Genomic DNA, 17,341 nt, shown 5'->3' with positions numbered 1-17,341 from the left:
TTACCACAATCATCCTTGTTGTACACACCTTTTGGAGATACACACATGAATCGGAATTTATTAGAATACTCTATGTGCTTCACTTATATCTTTTGAGCTAGATAATTTTGCTCTAGTGGTTCGCTTGTATCTTTTAGAGCACGGTGGTGGTTTTATTTTATAGAAATTATTGATCTCTCATGCTTCACTTATATTATTTTGAGAGTCCTATAAAACAGCATGGTAATTTGCTTTGGCTATAAAATTAGTCCTAATATGATGAACATCCAAGATGGGTATAATAAAAACTATCATATAAAGTGCATCGAATACTATGAGAAGTTTGATACTTGATAATTGTTTTGAGATATGAAGATGGTGATATTAGAGTCATGCTAGTTGAGTAGTTGTGAATTTGAGAAATACTTGTTCTAAAGTTTATGATTCCCGTACCATGCACGTATGGTGAACCGTTATGTGATGAAGTCAGAGCATGATTTATTTATTGATTGTCTTCCTTCTAAGTGGCGGTCGGGGACGAGCGATGGTATTTTCATACCAATCTATCCCCCTAGGAGCATGCACGTAGTACTTCATTTCGATAACTAATAGATTTTTGCAATAAATATGTGAGTTCTTTATGACTAATGTTGAGTCCATGGATTATACGCACTCTCACCCTTCCACCATTGCTAGCCTCTCTAATGCCGCGCACCTTTCGCCGGTATCATACACCCACCATATAACTTCCTCAAAACAGCCACCATACCTACCTATTATGGCATTTCCATAGCTATTCCGAGATATATTGCCATGCAATTTTCCACCGTTCCGTTTGTTATGACACGTTTCATCATTGTCATATTGCTTTGCATGATCATGTAGTTGACATCGTATTTGTGGCAAAGCCACCTTCATAATTCTTTCATACATGTCACTCTTGATTCATTGCATATCCCGGTACACCACCGGAGGCATTAACATAGAGTCATATTTTGTTCTAAGTATTGAGTTGTAAGTAAATAAAAGTGTGATGATCATCATTATTAGAGCATTGTCCCAAGTGAGGAAAGGATGATGGAGACTATGATTCCCCCACAAGTCGGGATGAGACTCCGGACGAAAAAAAGAAGAAGAGAAAAGGCCCAAATAAAAAAATAAAAAAATGAGAGAAAAAGAGAGAAGGGACAATGTTACTATCCTTTTACCACACTTGTGCTTCAAAGTAGCACTGTGACTTCATGATAGAGAGTCTCCTATGTTGTCACTTTCATATACTAGTGGGAATTTTACATTATAGAACTTGGCTTGTATATTCCAATGATGGGCTTCCTCAAAATGCCTAGGTCTTCGTGAGAAAGCGAGTTGGATGCACACCCACTTAGTTTATTTTGTTGAGCTTTCATACACTTATAGCTCTAGTGCATCCGTTGCATGGCAATCCCTACTCACTCACATTGATATCTATTGATGGGCATCTCCATAGCCCATTGATACGCCTAGTTGATGTGAGACTATCTTCTCCTTTTTGTCTTCTCCACAACCACCATTCTATTCCACATATAGTGTTATGTCCATGGCTCACGCTCATGTATTGCGTGAAGATTGAAAAAGTTTGAGAACACCAAAAGTATGAAACAATTGCTTGGCTTGTCATCGGGGTTGTGCATGATTTAAATATTTTGCGTGATGAAGATAGAGCATAGCCAGACTATATGATTTTGTAGGGATAACTTTCTTTGGCCATGTTATTTTGAGAAGACATAATTGCTTTGTTAGTATGCTTGAAGTATTATTTTTTTATGTCAATATTAAACTTTTATCTTGAATCTTTCAGATATGAACATTCATGCCACAATAAAGAAAATTACATTGAGAATTATGCTAGGTAGCATCCCACATCAAAAATTCTGTTTTTATCATTTACCTACTCGAGGACGAGCAGGAATTAAGCTTGGGGATGCTTGATACGTCTCCAACATATAATTTTTTATTGTTCCAAGCTATTATATTATCTGCTTGGATGTTTAATGGGCTTTATTATGCAGTTTTATATTATTTTTGGGACTAACCTACTAACCAAAGGCCCAGTGCAAATTGCTGTTTTTTTGTCTATTTCAGTGTTTCGCATAAAAGGAATATCAAATGGAATGAAACCTTCGGGAGAGTTATTTTTGGAACAAACGTGATCTAGGAGACTTGGTGTGGACGTCAAGGAAGCAACAAGGCGGCCACGAGGTAGGGAGGCGTGCCCCCCACCCTCGTGGCTCCACCGGCCTACTTCATCAGTGGTAGACTAGCAGATGTAGGGGAAAGTAGGTGTAACTGTCTACCCATCGTAAGGTGCTAACGCTTCTGAAAGACTGTGTCTCGGTCATCCGTTTCTCAAACACCATGTAGTGCGAGAAATCAAACGGAGGAGATCGAGTCTTGTGGGGAAAAGTGCACAAACCTGTGCAGAGTGTACAATCTAATCATGGTTAGTCGTGTCCCCCGGTTATGGACATCTTGAGTATCTAGTTCTTGGATTATCATGTGAATCTCATCATCTTATACGTAACTAATTTTGTTGGGTTGTTAATGATTACTTTTAATTGGGATTGAGAGGGGGTTTACCTTCTCAATATTTTTCAACCAACTTTGTAGTTAAATAAAAATATATTCCTTTGTAGTAGGGAAAAATTGGCTTTTCATAAAACTGTAACCATAGAGCTTTCCACCAGCCAAATATGCATGTAGTGATAGCATTATTCTGTTCATTACTCTCTATGTGTTACATTGCCAGCATATTCCATGTGCTGACCCGTTTTCGGGCTGCAACGTATCATGTTGCAGACTTTTCAGACGACGAGTAAGGAGCCTTAGGTTGTGGTCTTATACTCAGTGATGCCGTTGGAGTTGATGGACTCACTTTATCTTCCAAGACTTCCGCTGTTATCGTATTTAGATGGCCTTAAGCCATATTTATTGTAATAAGTTCTCTCTTGAGACTATTCGATGTAATAAGTGTGTGATTGCTACTATGTTATAAATCCTTCAAGTACTGTGCGTGTCAGCATTACCGATCCAGGGATGACACTGATGCACAGAGACTAGACTGTTTGAGGTCTGGTCGCTACTGTATCAGAGCACACGCTGACTGTAGGACACGACCACTAAGCTAAAGCCCTAGATCACTACTCTCTTCTCATTTCTGACTCCTCTCCTTTCTTCCACTCTTTTAGGATGGCGGATGCAAGGAACAAGTTCGCGCAACCGGATGAGGATACACCTTTTGGACAACACTTGTGGGAAGTTACTAGGTACCTGAACATCGGAATACCAAGATTCACTGGGACCTACAACGCCACACTACTAGAAGAGGAGCACTGGATGATTCAAGTTCAAGTTCCAGGAAGGACGTTCACGCCAGTCACTGAACCCATAGAGTTTTCCTTTGATGCACCAACCTGGAGTCTAGGAAAGAGTATGGCAGCTCACATTACCATGGGACGCATTGGAGAAGTGTACCACAATGATCTCAAGGATACTATCTACCAGATTTGTGGGCGCCAAGACGAGCAATGGGAGATGATCAGCACCAGGAAGGATAGATCTATTGCAGCTTTCATTCAGGAGTTAAACCAGCACATTCGTCGCCAGGAAAACCAGATGTGCGCAGACATGATAGATCTGAAGAAGGCAAAGACTAGGATCATGGAACTGGAAGAAGAACTCAAGGCTACACGCGAGGATTATATGGAGGAAATCGTCGCACTAGTGAGGAAGAACGGCGACCTGACACAGAAGCTAGGAGTATTCATGGGAGACCCGGCACCAGGAGGAGAAGATGACGATTCTACTTGCCCGGAGAACTACATCATCATCGACGACACCGACTCGGACCCCAGTGATGATGATTGGGAGGATGAAGCCGGAGCAGATATCATGGAGTCTTCGACTGAGCAATTTTTCTAGTAGACCACCAAATTAGTAGTAGTATTCCACCATGTATATAGTATAGTCCAAGCACTTTGTAACGATAGTTAGATCGATTGTATGCCTTGTTTGAATTGATTGGAGTGATATGATTGTGTTTGTCTCATGTGCATATGGGTAGTGTTTTCCCTCTAGACCTCATTCTATTCTATTTTCTCATCTTTTCTAAAAAAACCATCAGATGCCTCAGAGACGCGACACTGGATTTGTTTTCCCACCGGAGATCACTCAGTTGATTCAGCAGCAGAATGCCCTGATGCAAGTGCTAGTTCAGAACCAGGGGAACAACAACAATAACAACAACAACAACAACAACAACAACAACAACAACAACAACAACAACAACAACAACAACAACAACAACCCATCACCACCACCACCTGTGGACCACTTAGCCCGTTTTCTTAGGCTGAATCCGTCAGTGTTCTCCAACAGCACCGAGCCGATTGTGGCAGATGATTGGCTCCACAAGGTTGGAAGGGAGCTGACCACTGCAGGATGCACAGATGTGGAGAGAGTGCGTTTTGCCGCACATCAGCTTGATGGACCCGCAGCGTCATGGTGGGAGAATTACACAGCCACACACCCTATTGACACTGTCACATGGGACCAGTTTCAGCAAGCTTTCTGTACTGCCCATGTTTCAGCAGGAGCTATGGCCATGAAGAAGCGTGAGTTTCGCAACTTACGCCAAGGAGGACGCACCGTAGACCAGTATGTGGAGGACTTTAGTAAACTAGCACGTTATGCCCAGATGACGTTGCTACAGATGCAGCCAAGCAGGAGAAGTTTCTGGAAGGATTGAATGATGAGCTGAGCATGCAGTTGATGGTAGCAACCTTCAACAACTACCAGGAGTTGGTAGATAGAGATCTCATGATTGAAGGGAAGCAGCAGCAGATTGAAAGCCGCAAGAGGAAGTATGGACAAGGGAAGTACAATTCTGGAGCTCATCAGAAGCCACGTTTTACCCCAAATTCGGGAGGACCTTTTCAGCATACCCCAGAAGGAAGAAGGATTAAGTATGTATCCCGGCATGTGCCGAAGAGGACTCAAGTAAATTCCTTATCAGGAGTTGTACAGGAGGAAGTGCCAGTGGTGAAGGATTTCCCTGACGTATTTCCAGAGGAGTTGCCAGGCATGCCACCGGATAGAGACATTGAGTTTTTGATTGAGCTTTTGCCAGGCACAGGGCCAATATCTAAGAGACCGTACAGGATGCCCTCTAAGGATTTGGAGGAAATTAAGAAGCAGATTAAGGAGTTACTGGATAAAGAATATATTCGCCCAAGTTCGTCACCTTGGGGATCACCAGTACTTCTAGTGGAAAAGAAAGATGGATCGTTGAGGATGGTTGTTGATTATCGTGGATTGAATGAGGTGACGATCAAGAACAAGTACCCACTGCCGATGATCAATGATTTATTTGACCAGTTGCAAGGAGCTAAAGTGTTTTCTAAAATCGATTTGCGATCAGGATACCACCAGTTGAAGATTCGAGAGCAGGATATACCCAAGACAGCTTTTACCACAAGGTATGGGCTATATGAGTACACCGTTATGTCATTCGGTCTGACTAACGCACCTGCCTATTTTATGAACATGATGAACAAAGTGTTTATGGAGTTTTTGGATAAGTTCATCGTAGTGTTCATTGATAATATTCTGGTCTATTCGAAGAATGAAGAAGAGCATAAGGAGCATTTGCGTTTGGTACTTGAAAAGCTCAGAGAACATCAGTTATATGCCAAGTTCAGCAAGTGCGAGTTTTGGTTAAAGGAAGTTGGATTCCTTGGACATGTTATATCCGGAGAAGGAATAGCAGTAGATCCCACCAAGGTTAACACTGTGACAAATTGGGAAGCACCCACGACAGTTGGAGAAATCCAGAGTTTTCTTGGACTCGCAGGATACTACCGGAGATTCATTGAGAATTTCTTGAAGATTGCAAAGCCTATGACGGAGTTGTTGAAGAAAGACACCAAATTCAATTGGACTGAGGAATGTGAGGCTAGTTTCCAGGAGTTGAAGAAACGTTTGGTTACATCGCCAGTATTGATTCTGCCAGATCAATGCAAGGATTATGAAGTATATTGCGACGCTTCTCATCGAGGACTTGGAGCAGTGCAAATGCAGGAGGGAAGAGTTGTTTCATATGCCTCACGACAACTTAAACCCCATGAGTTGAATTATGCTACACATGATTTGGAGCTAGCAGCCGTAGTGCATGCGTTGAAGGCATGGAGACATTTTCTCATCGGAAACCATTGTGAGGTGTACACGGATCACAAGAGTTTGAAGTACATTTACGCGCAGAAGGAATTGAATCTCAGGCAAAGGAGATGGTTGGAGCTCATTAAGGATTATGATATGAGATTGCATTATCACCCAGGGAAGGCTAACGTAGTAGCTGATGCGTTGAGCCGCAAGAGCCATGTCAACACACTCATGACTGGAGAGTTACCCAAGGAGTTAGCAGAGGATCTTCGCGAACTATGTTTGGAAATAGTTCCGAGAGGCTATGTAGCAGCATTGGAGATTTAGTCTACTTTGATGGATAAGATCAGAGAAGCTCAGAAGATAGACAAGGAGATTGCTGAGATAAAGGAAAGGTTGAGTAAAAGAAAAGCCAAGGGATTTCGTGAGGATGAGCACGATACCTTATGGTTTGAGGACCGCGTTTATGTGCCCAATGATCTGGAGATTAGGAAGTTGATTTTGCAAGAGGCCCATGATTCACCATATTCGATTCACCCAGGAAATACCAAGATGTATCTGGATTTGAAGGACAGTTTCTGGTGGACCGGAACGAAGAAGGATATTGCGGAGTATGTAGCAGTTTGTGATGTATGTCAGAGAATGAAGGCAGAGCATCAGAAGCCAGCAGGATTGCTACAACCATTGCCGATACCCGAATGGAAGTGGGATAAGCTAGGCATGGATTTTATCACGGGATTGCCCAGGACTCATTCAGGCTATGACTCGATATGGGTTGTAGTCGATCGTTTGACGAAGGTAGCTCATTTCATCCCAGTAAAGACCACTTATACAAGTGCTAAGTTGGCAAAGATATACATGACCAGGATCGTATGTTTGCATGGAGTTCCGAGGACCATTGTATCAGATAGAGGAACCCAGTTTACTTCAAAGTTTTGGAATCGGTTGCACGAAACTTTGGGTACCAGGCTATAGTTCAGTACCGCTTTTCATCCACAGACAGACGGACAGACCGAGAGAGTCAATCAGATTTTGGAGGACATGCTGAGAGCTTGTGCGCTAGATTATGGATCCAGTTGGGACGACAATTTGCCATATGCAGAGTTTTCTTACAACAATAGCTACCAATCCAGTTTGAAGATGGCCCCTTTCGAAGCTCTGTACGGAAGGAGGTGCAGGACACCGTTGTTGTGGGACGAAGTTGGAGACCGTCAGTTGTTTGGACCAGATTTGATTAAAGAGTCTGAATAGAAGGTGAAGTTGATTCGCGATAGGCTCAGGGTAGCCCAGTCCACGCAGAAGAGTTATGCGGATTCTAAACGCAAGGAGACAGTTTACGAAGTCGGAGACAGAGTTTATCTTCGAGTATCACCACTTCGAGGAGTGAAGCGCTTTGGAGTTAAGGGAAAGTTAGCGCCACGTTTTGTAGGACCATACAAAGTTTTAGAGCGTATGGGAGAAGTTGCTTACAAGTTGGAATTGCCCGAAGGATTGTCGGGAGTTCACGATGTGTTCCACGTATCCCAGTTGAAGAAGTGCCACGCGGAGATGGCTAAGATACCACTGAAAGATACAGTGCCCCTGCAAGCGATTCAGTTGGATAGTAATTTGACCTACGAGGAGAAACCAGTTAAGATTCTCGAATATGCCAGTCGAGTCACCCGCAGCAAGGTTATCAAGTTTTGCAAAGTTCTGTGGAGTCACCATACCGAGAATGAAGCCACCTGGGAGCGAGAGGAAGATCTACGGAAGGACCACTCTCACCTATTTTCTAGCCAACTCGAATCTCGAGGGCGAGATTCATCTTAAGGGGGGTAGGTTTGTAACATCCCAAATTTTCAATTTGGAATGTTAAACATTAGATCATCATGCATAACATATTTTATTGCATTTTGTTTTGCGATCGTAGAAATTCTACGCAACTCGAGGACCCACGGAGAGAGTTGGGGATTTCGTTATTTTCATATTTTGGGTTTTCTCAAATTTTGAAAATAGGATCATTTGTTTTAATTATTTCTCTCTCTGAAAATATTTCATATCAAAATATATGAGAGGGGATAAAATGACTTCTCCACAAATAATGAAATATTGGAGGAAAAATATTAAAAACAAATATTTGATTTTATTTGGATTTTATTTGATTATTATTTGAATTAGAAAAAATACGCGTTTTTCAAAATTGCATTTAGGCCCCAAATAAATGTTCATCTTGTCCGGCTTTTTGGAGTCCGTTTAGTATTTCTTTTATTTGTTTTTCTGCGCGAAATTATTTCAAAAAACGCAAACCGACCTTGGGCCGTATTCGGCCAAGACTCCGCCCGGCCAGGCCTTTATAAGGCGCGCCCCCGAGGCCCCGTCAGCCCAAGTCGCCCCCGCCGCCGCCGAAAAACCCTAACCCTAGCCCCATCCGCCGCCGCCGCCGTCGTCGTCGCGTGCCGCCGCCGCCGTCCCGCCACCGACCCCGCCGCCCCGCCGGAGCCGCCCGTCGCCCCGCCGAGGTTGACCACCGCCCCGCCGCCGGCGGGTTTCCTCGAGAAAACTGTTCGGTTTTCCGTCCGGTTTTTCGTTCGGTTCTTTTTAAACCTAGATCTGTTTTTTTGGTTTAGTTTATTTAGCGAACACTCGTTTGTTCGTTCGTTTTAACGAACGGTTTTTCGTTTTCTTTTCCCGCAGACAGCGAACGTTCGTTCGTTAGCCTGTTCGTCCGTTTTCTTTTCTCGGATTTTCCGCGATTATTTCTGATCGCGATTTCCGATCTGTTTTTCGTTCTAGTATAACTTTTCGTTCGTTTATCGGAATCAGGCGATTCAAGCGCCTAGAGTTTCATCTCGACACTCTCTTTCCGTTTAAGCAACTCAAACAAGTTTTTGCTACTGTAAAATTTGACTTAGGTCCAGATTAGTAAACGAAGATTGTTTCTTTCGCCGTTTGACTTTCGTTGCTTCGTTTGATTTGATTCTTTTTGCAAACCGGAGTTCTTAAGTAGAACTTTCTGGTTAGATCTTTTATTTGAGTTTTACCTATGCATTATATGAGTGCTTATTGTATGCTTGTTTGTTTGCGATAGAGTACCCGGAGTGCGCAGCGTGCTACTTCGAAACTCTAGGTTTCACGGATCATCAGCAAGGCAAGTAACACTTTGATCATACCTCTTTTCATACCCAGTTTTATTGCATTATATCAATCCTCAAACAATTGCATGATTAGGATCTAATTAAATTGTGGGTATCGGGAAGTAGATGAGGTAGTACCTATTACCTGTTTTATTATCAACCTTTGGGAGTTACTTCTACGTTTGCTTATTGCTATGCTAGTAGACGTGGATTGGGTGAGTGTATCCATGACAGATGTGAGATTGTTAATTAATGGTTTACTTAAGGTGGCAACTTAAACACACATCTGGGTGGATTGAGGCACCTGGGTATTCCAGTGATTGCCTTTTTTTTTATGGACTGCCACCCAGTCTCAAAGGGATCATGAGATTATTCATACTAGAAACTTCCGTGTGCAGCCACAAGCTATTATGGGCTCTAGCATAGTTGATTAAGTCGTGTGAACTCTCACAGTGGTAGACTAGCAGATGTAGGGGAAAGTACGTGTAACTGTCTACCCATCGTAAGGTGCTAACGCTTCTGAAAGACTGTGTCTCGGTCATCCATTTCTCAAACACCATGTAGTGCGAGAAATCAAACGGAGGAGATCGAGTCTTGTGGGGAAAAGTGCACAAACCTCTGCAGAGTGTACAATCTAATCATGGTTAGCCGTGTCCCCGGTTATGGACATCTTGAGTATCTAGTTCTTGGATTATCATGTGAATCTCATCATCTTATACTTAACTAATTTTGTTGGGTTGTTAATGATTACTTTTAATTGGGATTGAGAGGGGGTTTACCTTCTCAATATTTTTCAACCAACTTTGTAGTTAAATAAAAATATATTCCTTTGCAGTAGGGAAAAATTGGCTTTTCGCAAAACTGTAACCATAGAGCTTTCCACCAGCCAAATATGCATGTAGTGATAGCATTATTCTGTTCATTACTCTCTATGTGTTACATTGCCAGCATATTCCATGTGCTGACCCATTTTCGGGCTGCAATGTATCATGTTGCAGACTTTTTAGACGATGAGTAAGGAGCCTTAGGTCGTGGTCTTATACTCAGTGGTGTCGTTGGAGTTGATGGACTCACTTTATCTTCCAAGCCTTCCGCTGTTATCGTATTTAGATGGCCTTAAGCCATATTTATTGTAATAAGTTCTCTCTTGAGACCATTCGATGTAATAAGTGTGTGATTGCTACTCTGTTATAAATCCTTCAAGTACTGTGTGTGTCAGCATTACCGATCCAGGGATGACACTGATGCACAGAGACTAGACTGTTTGAGGTCTGCTCGCTACAGGTGGTTTGTTTTATTTCGCTAACGGAGCTCATGAGATTTTCTGTTGAGTTTTGTGTTGTGAAGTTTTCAAGTTTTTGGGTAAAGATTTGATGGATTATGGAACAAGGAGTGGCAAGAGCCTAAGCTTGGGGATGCCCAAGGCAACCCAAGGTAAAATTCAAGGACAACCAAAAGCCTAAGCTTGGGGATGCCCCGGAAGGCATCCCCTCTTTCGTTTTCATCTATCGGTAACTTTACTTGAGGCTATATTTTTATTCACCACATGATATGTGTTTTTCTTGGAGCGTCTTGTATGATTTGAATCTTTGCTTTTTAGTTTACCACAATCATCCTTGTTGTACACACCTTTTGGAGACACACATGAATCGGAATTTATTAGAATACTCTATGTGCTTCACTTATATCTTTTGAGCTAGATAATTTTGCTCTAGTGGTTCGCTTATATCTTTTAGAGCACGGTGGTGGTTTTATTTTATAGAAATTATTGATCTCTCATGCTTCACTTATATTATTTTGAGAGTCCTATAAAACAGCATGGTAATTTGCTTTGGCTATAAAATTAGTCCTAATATGATGAACATCCAAGATGGGTATAATAAAAACTATCATATAAAGTGCATCGAATACTATGAGAAGTTTGATACTTGATAATTGTTTTGAGATATGAAGATGGTGATATTAGAGTCATGCTAGTTGAGTAGTTGTGAATTTGAGAAATACTTGTTCTAAAGTTTATGATTCCCGTACCATGCACGTATGGTGAACCGTTATGTGATGAAGTCAGAGCATGATTTATTTATTGATTGTCTTCCTTCTAAGTGGCGGTCGGGGACGAGCGATGGTATTTTCATACCAATCTATCCCCCTAGGAGCATGCACGTAGTACTTCATTTCGATAACTAATAGATTTTTGCAATAAATATGTGAGTTCTTTATGACTAATGTTGAGTCCATGGATTATACGCACTCTCACCCTTCCACCATTGCTAGCCTCTCTAATGTCGCGCACCTTTCGCCGGTATCATACACCCACCATATAACTTCCTCAAAACAGCCACCATACCTACCTATTATGGCATTTCCATAGCTATTCCGAGATATATTGCCATGCAATTTTCCACCGTTCCGTTTGTTATGACACGTTTCATCATTGTCATATTGCTTTGCATGATCATGTAGTTGACATCGTATTTGTGGCAAAGCCACCTTCATAATTCTTTCATACATGTCACTCTTGATTCATTGCATATCCCGGTACACCGCCGGAGGCATTCACATAGAGTCATATTTTGTTCTAAGTATTGAGTTGTAAGTAAATAAAAGTGTGATGATCATCATTATTAGAGCATTGTCCCAAGTGAGGAAAGGATGATGGAGACTATGATTCCCCCACAAGTCGGGATGAGACTCCGGACGAAAAAAAGAAGAAGAGAAAAGGCCCAAATAAAAAAATAAAAAATGAGAGAAAAAGAGAGAAGGGACAATGTTACTATCCTTTTACCACACTTGTGCTTCAAAGTAGCACTGTGACTTCATGATAGAGAGTCTCCTATGTTGTCACTTTCATATACTAGTGGGAATTTTACATTATAGAACTTGGCTTGTATATTCCAATGATGGGCTTCCTCAAAATGCCTAGGTCTTCGTGAGAAAGCGAGTTGGATGCACACCCACTTAGTTTCTTTTGTTGAGCTTTCATACACTTATAGCTCTAGTGCATCCGTTGCATGGCAATCCCTACTCACTCACATTGATATCTATTGATGGGCATCTCCATAGCCCATTGATACGCCTAGTTGATGTGAGACTATCTTCTCCTTTTTGTCTTCTCCACAACCACCATTCTATTCCACATATAGTGTTATGTCCATGGCTCACGCTCATGTATTGCGTGAAGATTGAAAAAGTTTGAGAACACCAAAAGTATGAAACAATTGCTTGGCTTGTCATCGGGGTTGTGCATGATTTAAATATTTTGTGTGATGAAGATAGAGCATAGCCAGACTATATGATTTTGTAGGGATAACTTTCTTTGGCCATGTTATTTTGAGAAGACATAATTGCTTTGTTAGTATGCTTGAAGTATTTTTTTTATGTCAATATTAAACTTTTATCTTGAATCTTTCGGATCTGAACATTCATGCCACAATAAAGAAAATTACATTGAGAATTATGCTAGGTAGCATTCCACATCAAAAATTCTGTTTTTATCATTTACCTACTCGAGGACGAGCGGGAATTAAGCTTGGGGATGCTTGATACGTCTCCAACGTATAATTTTTTATTGTTCCATGCTATTATATTATCTGTTTTGGATGTTTAATGGGCTTTATTATGCAGTTTTATATTATTTTTGGGACTAACCTACTAACCAAAGGCCCAGTGCAAATTGCTTTTTTTTGTCTATTTCAGTGTTTCGCAGAAAAGGAATATCAAACGGAATGAAACCTTCAGGAGAGTTATTTTTGGAACAAACGTGATCCAGGAGACTTGGAGTGGACGTCAAGGAAGCAACAAGGCGTCCACGAGGCAGGGAGGCGCGCCCCCCACCCTCGTGGCTCCACCGGCCTACTTCCGCCTATATATACTCATATACCCCGAAAACACCCGAGAGCACCACGAAACCCTATTTCCACCGCCGCAACCTTATGTACCCGTGAGATCCCATCTTGGGGCCTTTTCCGGCGCTCCGCCGGAGGGGGAATCGATCACGGAGGGCTTCTACATCAACACCATAGCCTCTCCAATGATGTGTGAGTAGTTTACCACAGACCTTCGGGTCCATAGTTATTAGCTAGATGGCTTATTCTCTCTCTTTGGATCTCAATACAAAGTTCTCCTCGATTCTCTTGGAGATCTATTCGATGTAATTCTTTTTGCGGTGTGTTTGTCGAGATCCGATGAATTGTGGGTTTATGATCAAGATTATCTATGAACAATATTTGGTTCTTCTCTGAATTCTTATATGTATGATTTGATATCTTTGCAAGTCTCTTCGAATTATCAGTTTGGTTTGGCCTGCTAGATTGATCTTTCTTGCAATGGGAGAAGTGCTTAGCTTTGGGTTCAATCTTGCGGTGTCCTTTCCCAGTGACAGCAGGGGCAGCAAGGCACGTATTGTATTGTTGCCATCGAGGATAAAAAGATGGGGTTTATATCATATTGCTTGAGTTTATCCCTCTACATCATGTCATCTTGCCTAATGTGTTACTCTATTCTTATGAACTTAATACTCTAGATGCATGCTGGATAGCGGTCGATGTGTGGAGTAATAGTAGTAGATGCAGAATTGTTTCGGTCTACTTGTCGCGGACGTGATGCCTATATACATGATCATGCCTAGATATTCTCATAACTATGCGCTTTTCTATCAATTGCTCGACAGTAATTTGTTCACCCACCGTAGATTATGCTATCTTGAGAGAAGCCACTAGTGAAACCTATGGCCCCCGGATCTATTTTCCATCATATAAGTTTTCGATCTATTTTATTTTGCAATCTTTACTTTCCAATCTATATCATAAAAATACCAAAAATATTTATCTTATTATCTCTATCAGATCTCACTTTTGCAAGTGGCCGTGAAGGGATTGACAACCCCTTTATCGCGTTGGTTGTAAGGTTCTTATTTGTTTGTGCAGGTACAAGGCGACTTGCGTCTAACCTCCTACTGGATTGATACCTTGGTTCTCAAAAACTGAGGGAAATACTTATGCTACTTTGTTGCATCACCCTTTCCTCTTCAAGGGAAAACCAACGCATGCTCAAGAGGTAGCAGATATCGGAAGGCCGAGGTATTTGATTGGGAAGCCCCCAAGCTTGCAGCTTAGTAAGTTGCCACCCGCACACTATCATGGTCGCCCATCCCTATGGCGACGACTTCGCTTTTTAGGAAATTTATTTTAAGCGCCGACAAAATCTCGAAGGCGAGGAGCAAAAGCTTGATCGACGCGATACTATGGTCGTCTGGCTCAAGAGGAGCATCATATCGTCCGTGTATTGCAAGTGAGTCAGCCCACCGGGAATGAGGTGGGGCACCGACCCTTTGATGTGACTCGCAACTCTCGCCTTGGAAAGCATGGCCGACAAGGCGTCCGCAACAAAGTTAAAAATGAGCGGGAAACTTGGGTCTCCTTGTCGGAGGCCCCTTTTGTTGCGGAAAAACTTGCCCATTTCGCCGTTAATCGTGACCGTCGTATGTCCGCAACTTACCAAGTGCATGATACGATGGACGAAACCTGCCTCAAAACCCTTTTTGAGGAGGACCTCCCACATGAACTCCCAGTTCATGCAGTCGTAGGCTTTCTCGAAGTCAAGCTTGAGCAAAACACCCTTCCTCTTGGCGCGCTTGAGTTCGTGCACATTCTCTAGCAACGCAATTGGCCCTTCTAAAATGTTACGACCCTTACAAAAGGCGGTCTGGCTATTGCTGGTCACTCGTTTGGCAATAGCGCCAAGCGAGAAGCGTAGCACACACTTTGAAAGGAACATTAATAAGAGCGATCAGCCTAAACAATTTAATGTTATCCGCACCTTTAACATTAGGAATCAAATTAATAGCACCGTAATTGAGGCGGGACAAGTCTACCCTCCCAAGGGCAAACCCGTTCACTATCGCATAGAATAGGTGCTTAAGGCACGTCCAAAACTTTTTGAAAAACTCCACTGGCCACCCATCAGGGCATGGCGCTGTGTCCGTCTTTATATCGGTCAGGGCCTTGTCGATCTCTTCTGGTAGGAAGGACAGAGCTAGCCCGTTGTTCACAAAAGGCCAGTGAAAAACTCATAAATATGGCTCACTATATCATGTTGGGTTAGGAGAAGGCCATTATCAGATTGGAGACGCAAAGTATAACACTTGCGTTTACACCCATTGGCATACGCGTGAAAATAGTCGGTGTTCGCATCTCCTTTAGTTACCCATTTGACTTCGCCCCTACGGCGCCAATATTCTTCTTCTGCTCGAAGAATTGCGAGGACTTGATTTTCCAGGGTGTATCTATGAGCCCATTCACCTTCCGAGAATGGCCTGACATCCGCATGGGCGTCGAGCGACGCGATCTCGTCCACTATCCTAGCTCTCTCCCTCTTGGATTCACTTCCATGGTTGGCCCCCCACCCACGGAGGAAAGATCGCAGTGCGCTAGCCATGGCAGTCAAGAACTCCACCGGACCGTGTTGTCGCCCTAACTACGATGAAATCAGCTCCCAGCGATCGAAAACCATTTGAGAGAACCCCTCAGCCTCAAACCAGGCCGTTTCGAAGTAGAATCTACTACTACGCCGAATGAAATCCTCCCCTGAGGATAGAATTAGTGGGACGTGATCGGAGCCAATTCTCGTCTCCGCCACCAGAGAACAGAGAGGAAAAAGAACCTCCCACTCTGGGGTGAAGAAGACCCAGTCTAACACGCTCCGGACAGGTCTCAGTTCCATGTTAGTCCAAGTAAACCTGGCACCTGTCCATGCGGCTTCACGGAGGGCAGCAGCTGCAATGGCATTATTAAACATGGATACCCTAGTCCAGTCAATGTTATTGTTATTCTTGTCCTCCCCTCGAGCGGATCAGGTTGAAATCGCCCCCAACAATTAGCGGTAAGTTGGCAAATCGTTTTGCCGCAACCAAATTCGTGAGCTCCATCAAAAAATCTGCAGATCGCGCGTGATCAGCAGGACCATAAACACATACAATCACCCACGAAAGCCCCGAAGCACGGTGTGTTATGGTAGCAGCAAGGAAAAAAACACCACACTCCCAGGAAATAACATCACATACATCACGATTACATCCCATCAAAATACCACCCGAATGGCTGGTGGAAGGCACCCAGTGCCAATCGAAACGCTGCAAGGGGTCATACGCAAGAAAATCCCTGAAGGTAAAGTCCGTTTTGACCGTTTCCTGTAACGCTACTGCATCGATCCGTTCTTTGGCCATGAACTCTTTGAGTTGCGTACGATGGCCCCTGTGGTCACAACCATGGAATATTTCAGAACATATACCGCATTTAAATGATATGGTTACAAAGGCGAACTCCCCATAAGCTCACCACTTTGGCCACAAGCTTCCGAGCCGGAGCACGGCTGGAAGAAGGGAGTGCAGAAGCATCCCCAGCTTCTACCCCCTCGTTGGGCCCAAGTCCAGCACTAGCCTCTACTGGTATTATGGACGTATCCGGCACTGCCACACACCTAGCAGCAGCAGCAACAGCGATTGCCGCCTATGCCTCTTCGCGCGCACGCACCAGAGAGATAATATCGCCGTGGGAAACCTCAACAGCAACGCCACTATCGTCTAAATCCTAGCCAAATGATCGTCCGTAAAAGCATTTAGAATTCTGAAAGAGGGTAGTGGTTTACCTGAGGTTTCCATGTTCTTGTCAGCGAGGCGGAGCTTGGCACTCTCCATAGAGGACAACTCCCCCAGCTTGGCCTTGGCCCGGACGATCGGCGCCCGCTGCACCACCGGGGTCGCCTTGGAACGCTTAGCCTTGATGCATGTCCCAGTCGTCGCCAGCGCCGCCCCCAGGTCCCCTCCTAGCGCCGCCTCAGCCACAGAGGACGAGGGGGGCACCGGCTTGCTCGCCCGCTTCCTCCCCGCCATATTTTTGGGTTGTGTGCCGGAGCCACTGGAACCGCGTCGTGTAGAAGCAGGCGTCAGCTCGCTCCCCTCGTTCAGCACACATCCCGAGTCCGTCCCCACAGCCACCGGAGAGGAGGGCGGGAGACGTCCCTCGTCTGCTATGGGAGCCCCCACCACCCCAGGGTTC

Source organism: Triticum aestivum, chromosome 4D, assembly GCF_018294505.1.
Source record: "Triticum aestivum cultivar Chinese Spring chromosome 4D, IWGSC CS RefSeq v2.1, whole genome shotgun sequence".
Lineage (NCBI taxonomy): Eukaryota > Viridiplantae > Streptophyta > Magnoliopsida > Poales > Poaceae > Triticum > Triticum aestivum.
The sequence above is the reverse complement of the archived record's forward strand: the minus strand, read 5'-3'. Positions refer to the sequence as shown.